Consider the following 8,908-nt stretch of genomic DNA (forward strand, 5'->3'; position numbering starts at 1 on the left):
GACAATCACCGATAGGAGTCACAGAAAGAGTCGATGTAGATCGATAATCACCAAGTGTGGAGGTCGCAGGAGTCGTAGAAGTGCGACCTACACAGTCGTCAGAGTGACAATCACCGGTAGAAGTCAAGGAAGGAGTCGACGTAGATCGACAATCACCATGTGTGGAAGTCGCAAGAGTCGGAGAAGAGCAACCCACACAGTCGGCGGAAGATCTCAAACAGAATGACGTCAGAGACGAACGAGCACCATGCTGAACCGAGAGACAACGCATGGGCGAGACGGAAGCAGGGTAGGAAACATCCTCAAACGCCACGGATGGACAAGCGGAAGACACCTTTTTTTTAGAACTCACGGCGGCTGCAGATCAGAAAAACCAGCTGAGGAGATCGAGACGGCAGGATCTTCGAGCACAGAGGGCCGACGGGGCGGAATCCTGTGGAAGCCTGCCTTGATCGAGCGGAGCTGCTGGAGTGGTCTCCTGCTGGCTGGCTCGAGTGAAATCCTGTGGAAGCCTGTGCTTCGAGCGGAGCTGCGGGAGCCGGTTCGAGCGGGGCTGCTGGCTGGCTCGAGCGGAGCTGCGGGAGCCGGATCGAGCGGCATCGCTAGAGATCGATCGCTTGTTGGCCGGATCGAGCGGGGATGCTGGAGATCGATCGCCTGCTGGCTTGTTCGAGCGGAGCTGCGGGAGAACCAGCAGGATCGATCCAACCGGGACGAGCAGAAGGAGGAGATCGAGGCCGGCAGCTTCGATCAGGGAGGAGAGACGGATCAATCGCATGAGTTGTAGCGTGCAAAAAATGACCTAGCTCTGATACCATGTTAGGAAATATGCAACTTGTATTCCCATGAGGCCATAGGCCGAGATATATATACATGTACATGTGTGGAATATATGTAGGAAACCCCTTATACAATGAGATAAGTACAAAAGGGTACATGGCTATATTATATATACTCTAACGTCCACAACTTAATTGGAGGCTCCCAACAACACCACGAAGCTTCACCACAATGGCATATGTCTTCTAGGTGACCAGAAATGCTCGAGGCAATCTCCACAACTTAATTGGAGACCCCGACGCTTGCCCAGAGCTTTACACCACAATGATTGAGCTCCAAGGCACCACCAAGCTTCTAGGATGCCAAAGCATCCATGAAGAACAATCTCTAGGGGTACCAAGTACCCAAGGGTAATAAGCTTCTCAACTTCTCACTTCCACGTATCACCGTGGAGAACTCAAACCGATGCAACTAATGCAATGGCAAGAACACACGAGGTGGTCAAGTCCCTCACACTATGAAGAAATATCAGAGGGAGAACAAGGAGCTCACAAAGAACTCCAAGATCAAGATCCAAGGGGTTGCCCTCACACAGAGGAGAAAGTTATTGGTGGAGATGTGGATCTAGATCTCCTCTCTCTTTTCCCTCAAGAACTAGCAAGAATCATTGGAGGGATTGAGAGTTAGCAAGCTCTAAGAAGGTCAACAATGGGGGAAGAACACGAGCTCAACAGATGGATAAGATCCAATGGGGAAGAAGACCCCCTTTATATAGTGGGGGAAAGAATCCAACCGTTACCCCTACTCATAGCCCGAGCAGAGCGGTACTACCGCTGCTAGGAGCGGTACTACTGCACGGTAGGTTCACCAACCACGGTAGTAAAAAATCAATTCCGTACCTACCACTGCTGAGGCTGCGACTGTGCAAAAGTCCGACGACACGGTAGTATCGGACGGTACTAACGCCACAGAGCGGTAGTCGGTACTACCGTTGACACCCGCGGTACTACCGCTGGCAACTGAAATTGCCATAACTTTTGCATACGACCTCCGAATCGAGCAAACTCAAGCTTGTTGGATTCACGACGACAACAACAATCTAAACAGCGACAAGCATCATCAGTAAGTCCCAGAATACCACCAGCTCCAGCTGGTACCTTGGCATATGGTTCAACAAGATCCCAGTTTTTACTACTGTGTGGGTTGCTAATAGGGACCAGCCCATCACTGGCCCCAACCTCAACCTAACACAGCTCAAGATATCGAGCGATGGCAATCTTGTCATCTTGAACAACGATTCTGTAGTTTGGTCCACTCAGATTGTCAATAATAGGACACAAACCAGTAGCATAAACACCACTACTGGTGCTGCTGTTCTCTTGAACAGTGGAAACCTTGCCCTTACGGTCACATACAGCCCATCATCATCTGACCTACCATTGTGGCAGAGCTTTGATTACCCAACAGATATTTTTCTTCCTGGTTCCAAGTTTGGCCGGAACAAGGTCACCGGCTTGATTCGTCGGAGCATCTCAAAGAAGAGCCTCATTGATCCGGGTCTTAGCTCATAAAACGTTGAATTAGAAGAAACCACGGGGATCGTCCTCAAGCGCCGCCATCCCTTGGTAGTGTATTGGCATTAGGCATCCTCCAAAACATCATCATTGAATCTTATACCAATACTCAAGTCCTTTCTGGATTTGGATCCACGGACCAAAGGTTTGATTAACCCAGCATATGTTGATAACAACCAAGAGGAGTACTACATGTACACTTCACCGGATGAATCATCTCCCACATTTGTCTCACTAGACATCTCTGGTCTGATAAAGCTGAATGTTTGGTCACAAGCCAACTAGTCTTGGCAAATTATATTTACCCAACCTGCCGATCCATACACTCCGACTGCTACCTTCGGACCTTTCACAATCTGCAATGGCATTGCACAGCCATTCTGTGACTGTATGAAGAACTTCTCTCAGAAGTCACCTATGGATCGGGAGTTTAATGATTGAACAGGACGATGCATCAGAAACACACCGTTACACTGCAACACCAGTAGTAAAAACAAAAACATCACAAACTCAACAAACATGTTCCACTCCGTTGCTCAAGTTACATTGCCCTACAACCCACAAAACATAGACATTGCTACCACATTGAGTGAATGGGAAGAAGCTTGTCTCAGTTCCTGCTCCTGCACTGCTTATTCCTATAACAGTAGCAGATGCCCTGTCTGGCATGGGGAATTGCTTAGTGTAAATCTGAATGATGGCATTGATAATGCTTCTGAAGATGTTCTTTACCTTCGCCTTGCCGCCAAAGATTTGCCGCCAAGTTTGAGAAAACACAAAAGAAAACCAAATGTCATAGTGGTCACTGCTGCATGAATTTTTGGTTTTGGGTTACTAGTGCTCATGGTGTTGTTACTTATTTGGAGGAACAAATTCAAGTGGTGTGGTTCCCCTTTATATGACAATCAAGGTAGTGCTGGTGGAATTATAGTCTCCGGATCTCATTGGTACTCTTGATGTGGAAGAAAAGGCGAGAGCAAAAGACACACGTGCTCGAGGTATTGAGGGAGGATCTAGTGCCAATCTGGTACAGAAGAAAAACTGCAGCCCCACAATTTCAAGAACAAGGGCAAGTTTGATGGTAAAGCAAAGTTCGATGGGAAGAACATGGATGTACAGCACACCAACTTCAAGAAGAAGAATGACAAGAAAAAAAGTGTTTGTCATGTGTGCGGAGATCCTGATCATTGGGCACCTAGCTGCCCTAACCGTTATGACAAGCGTCAACATGGGAAAGGCGGCAAGACCGCTAATGTTGTCATTGGTGACACTGACGTGGAGGATGCTGGGTATTGTATATTTCCCACTATCCTTTCAGTATGTCATTCTCCTGATTGGTTGATTGACACGGGTGCTAATGTGCATGTATGCGGTGATATTTCCATGTTTTCGTCTTATCAGACAGCAGGGACTTCCACCGTGCTGATGGGCAACGTTTCAAGTGCTTCTGTTCGTGGTGTTGGCACGGTCGATCTGAAGTTTACTTCGGGGAAGGTCGTGTGGCTGAAGAACGTGCATTATGTCCCCTCCGTCAATAACAATCTTGTTAGCGGCTCTCTTTTATGCAGAGATGGCTACAAGCTTGTCTTCGAGTCGAATAAATTTGTATCCAAGTATGGAACTTCTGTTGGTAAAGGCTACGAGTCAGAAGGCCTGTTCCGTTTATCCTTGGCAGATGTTTGCAATAAAGTTGTTAATCATGTTCGCAACAATAGTGAATCAAATGTGTGGCATTCACGTCTCTGTCATGTTAATTTTGGTTGCATGTCACGACTAGCCAAATTGAACTTAATCCCTAGTTTCACCACCGTCAAGGGATCTAAGTGTCAAGTTTGTGTGCAAGCCAAGCAACCTCGTAAGTCTCACACGACTGCCGAAACGAGAAATCTTGCACCACTAGAGCTCATACATTCAGATCTATGTGAAATGAATGGCATTTTGATAAAAGGTGGAAAGCAATATTTCATGACGTTAAATTGATGACTCCACTAGATACTACCAAGTGTATCTACTGAAATCTAAGGATGAGGCTTTGAACTATTTCAAGATCTATAAAGCTGAAGCGGAAAACCAACTTGATCGAAAGATCAAGAGACTTAGGTCCGATCATGGTGGAGAGTATTTCTCAAATGAATTTGATTCCTTCTGTGCGGAACATGGTATAATCCATGAGAGGACGCCTCCCTATTCACCTCAGTCAAATGGGGTAGCCAAAAGAAAGAACCGTACTCTAACTGATTTGTTAAAGCCATGTTAGACACATCGGGTCTCTCCAAGGCATGGTGGGGGGAGGCGATGTTGACTGCATGTCATGTCCTAAACCGAGTTCCCACAAAGAATAAAGAGATGACTCCATTCGAGGAATGGGAGAAGAAAAGGTTAAAACTCTTATCTATGAACGTGGGGTTGTTTGGCGAAAGTCAATGTGCCAATTCCAAAGAAGCGCAAGCTAGGACCAAAAACTGTGGATTGTGTTTTCCTGGGATATGCTTTTCATAGCATTGGATATAGATTCTTGGTTGTAAAATCTGAGGTATCTGACATGCATGTCGGTACAATCATGGAATCGAATGATGCGACTTTCTTCGAAGATATCTTTCCCATGAAAGATATGACTACCTCATCTAATCAGGAGATGCCTAGTTCATCGAGTCATGAATTAGTTACAATTACTGAACCTACCATTTTGATGGAAAACTTTGAAAATCCCGTGGAGGAGAACAATGAAGTTCCTACCAGGAGCAAGAGACACATGATTGCAAAGTCCTTTGGTGATGATTTTCTTGTGTATCTCATAGATGACACTTCCAGTTCTATTTCAGAGGCCTATGCATCTGAAGATGCTGACTACTGGAAGGAAGCGGTTCGTAGTGAGATGGATTCCATCTTGGCAAATGAAACTTGGGAGATCACTGATAGTCCTTATTGGTGCAAACCTATAGGATGCAAATGGGTATTCAAGAAGAAGCTTATGCCTGATGGTACTATCAACAAATACAAGGCACGACTCGTGGCTAAGGGTTATACCCAAAAGAAAGGTGAAGACTTCTTTGATACTTACTCACCCGTGGCTCGACTGACCACTATTCGAGTACTACTTTCATTAGGAGCCTCACATGGTCTTCTCGTTCATCAAATGGATGTTAAGACTGCTTTCTTAAATGGAGAGTTGGATGAGGAAATTTACATGGAACAACCAAATGGGTTTGTAGTAGATGGTTAGGAAGGAAAAGTGTGCAAGTTGTTTAAGTCTTTATATGGACTTAAGCAAGCACCCAAGCAATGGCATGAGAAGTTTGAATGAACTTCAACAGCTGTAGGCTTTGTTGTAAATGAAGATGATAAATGTGTGTACTATCGCCATGGTGGGGGCGAGGGAGTTATCCTTTGCTTGTATGTTGATGACATACTGATTTTTGGAACAAATCTGAATGTTATTAAGGAGGTCAAGGATTTCCTATCTCACAGTTTTGAGATGAAGGATTTAGGAGTGACTAATGTCATTCTGAACATCAAGTTGTTGAGAGACGATGATGGTGGGATTACATTGCTTCAATCTCACTATGTGGAAAAGATCTTGAGTCGCTTTGGATATAGTGATTGCAAGCCCTCTCCAACACCATATGATGCCAGCGTGCTGCTTCGAAAGAATCGAAGAATTGCTAGAGATCAATTGAAATACTCTCAAATTATTGGCTTGCTTATGTATTTAGCCAGTGCTACAAGACCTGACATCTCGTTTGTTGTTAGCAAATTAAGTCGGTTTGTCTCAAAACCAGGAGATGTGCATTGGAAAGCTCTAGAGAGAGTTTTGCGTTATTTGAAAGGCACTGCAAATTATGGAATTCACTATACTGGACACCCAAAGGTGCTTGAAGGGTATTGTGGTTCAAACTGGATCTCTGATGCTGATGAGATAAAGGCCATGAGCGGATATGTATTCACTCATGGAGGTAGCGCTGTTTCTTGGAAGTCTTGCAAGCAAACGATCTTAACAAGGTCAACAATGGAAGCAGAACTCACAGCACTAGATACAGTTACGGTCAAAGCAGATTGGCTTCGCCGGCTCTTGAATGAATTCCCGGTTGTTGAGAAACCTGTACCGGGTATTCTTATGAACTGCGACAATCAAATTGTAATCACGAAAGTGAGCAGCTCAAAGGATAACATGAAGTCATCAAGACATGTTCAGAGAAGGTTAAAATCTGTCAGAAAAATGAGAAACTCCAGAGTTATTGCATTGGATTATATCCAAACATCTAAAAATCTGGCAGATCCTTTTACTAAGGCTCTATCACGTAATGTGATAGATAATGCATCGAGGAAGATGGGTATGAGACCTACAATATGAGTTGTTTGTTAGGAAGTATTAGTATTAGTCTAGGAGTCCTTATTAGTCTATGTTTACTTTCCTTGCACCTCAAGTCATGTGTAATATATATATATGCCCCTTGGGCCTTCAATAGAGATAAGTTGCTTTCCTAACATGGTATTAGAGCCTTAGTTTTTTTTGCACGCGCAACTCGTGCTCCGATCTTCTCCACGCAGCCGTTGTTCGTCTAGCTGTTGCTCCCGCGACCCACCCACCTCTGGTCGGATCTCCTTCGCTCACTGTGGGTCTGCTCCAGATCGGCAGATCGGCTGCTGGTTCCCTCCAGTCCCGTGAGGCTCCAGGCCGAGGCGTTGCCTCACCCCGATCCAGTTGACTGCCAGAAGCCGTCAGAAGCCGTGCTCGTTCCACGCACGGCGCCGCCAGAAGCTGTGACTTGCTGTCTCGAGGGCATCGCTGATCCAGTCGCCGAGTCCCTACTCCACGCGTGCCCCACCCCGATCCAGTCGACCGCCAGAAGCCAGAAGCCGCGTTAGATCCAGCCGCCCCGTCCCTGTTTCCTGCCGTTCCCGCCCCGATCCAGTCGCGGGACAGGGGCTCCAGCGTCCCATCGGGAGGAGCTATCTCCCTGCACCGGATCGAAGCATCTCCAGGGCTCTAGGGACCAGGGTCCCGATCCCACCTGCTGCTGCTTGAGTCGAAGCAGCTCCACGGCTCCAAGGTCCCGATCCCACCTGCTGCTGCTTGAGTCGAAGCAGCTCCACGGCTCCAGGGTCCCGATCCCACCTGCTGCTGCTTGAGTCGTGATCCAAAAAGAAAAAAAAAATGAATTTTTTTTTTGAAAAAAAATGTCTTCATCATGAGGCTACATTGTTGTTCCTCGTTGTGCGGTGCTCTTGGATGGTACTAACTACACCGAGTTCACTGGCTTTATGCGCATTCACATGCGTGACATCCGTCTCTGGGGTGTTCTTTCTGGCGAGGTCTGCTGTCCGTCCTGTCCGGTTCCTCCCGTGGCTCCCACTCCGCCGACCCCGTCGGCTCTTCCTGCGGATGCTTCTCAGACCGCAAAGGATTCGGCTAAACTTGCTGATGAGGCCGCTGTGAGTGCTTATGATGAGAAGGTCTTGGCTTATGAGGAGGCTCTTCAGGTGTATCGTGGTGCTCTGACCGTTTACACCCAGTGGCTTGATGATGATGCCCGTGCTGCAGCTGTTCTCACTGCTAGTGTTCTGCCTCAGTTTGCCTCTGAGTTTTTGGGCCTTCCTACTGCCTTTGAGATGTGGACTCGCCTTCGTCAGCACTATGCGCCCTCTGGTGATGCCTTATACCTCTCCGTGGTTCGTCAGGAGCATGCTCTTCAGCAGGGTGACTCTACTGTTGATGACTTCTATGCACAGAGTTCTGCTATCTAGCGCCAGCTCGATTCTCTCCGCACTGCTGGTTGTCGTACTTGTCCCTGTAGCCAGGCTGTCCAGGCCAACTTGGAGTTTCATCGCGTCTACGAGTTCCTGTCTCGGCTCCGTAAGGTGTTTGAGCCCCGGCGTGCTCAGCTGTTTGCTCGTGGCCGTATTTCTCTCATGGAGGCGCTTTCTGAGATTCGTGCTGAGGAGACTCGCCTACGTGGTGCTGGTTTACTGGAGGTTCCCTCGGTGCTCGCTGCTCGGGCTACTTCTACGCCACATGCTGCACCGGCCCCTTCTCACTCGAGTGCTCCGCCGCTCTTGCCCACTCCTTCTGAAGGCTGAGGTCGCCCCCGTCCACATTGTGGCTACTACAACAAGGATGGTCATATTGAGTCCCACTGCTACACGAAGAAGAACCACTTGCGCCAGGCGCAATCATCATCTACAGAGACTTCGTCATCTACCTCGACAGCTTCAGCCATTGCTTTGACCGAGCAGGATATTCTACGACTTAAGCGTCTGCTCGCGGCTTCAGGTTCTTCCTCGACGGGTACTGCTGGTATTCTGACTCAGGCTTCCCGCACTGAGCAACCACCTCCTACGCAGTCAGGACCGTCTCACGCACACTCTGGTTGGAATTGGCCTTCGCCGCCATGATATTTTTTTCTCTTCCGCTGCTATCATCCCTAATCTAGTGTGTGTTTTCTAGTTTTCTATATTTTCCGTTGCGTTCACCAAATCCGTTGATATTTTTTGTTTTCTCATGCCATGCGAGTCCACCATACCTTTCTCCGTCGGCCCTTTCTCCGGTCCTGATC

General features: G+C 47.4%; 1 pseudogene; it reads left to right on the forward strand.

Annotated features, from left to right (window-relative positions):
- The first annotated feature begins 639 nt into the window (after positions 1 to 639).
- LOC123428640 lies at positions 640 to 3,122 on the forward strand (annotated as a pseudogene).
- The last annotated feature ends 5,786 nt before the right edge of the window (positions 3,123 to 8,908 follow it).

Source organism: Hordeum vulgare, chromosome 2H (assembly GCF_904849725.1).
Source record: "Hordeum vulgare subsp. vulgare chromosome 2H, MorexV3_pseudomolecules_assembly, whole genome shotgun sequence".
NCBI lineage: Eukaryota > Viridiplantae > Streptophyta > Magnoliopsida > Poales > Poaceae > Hordeum > Hordeum vulgare.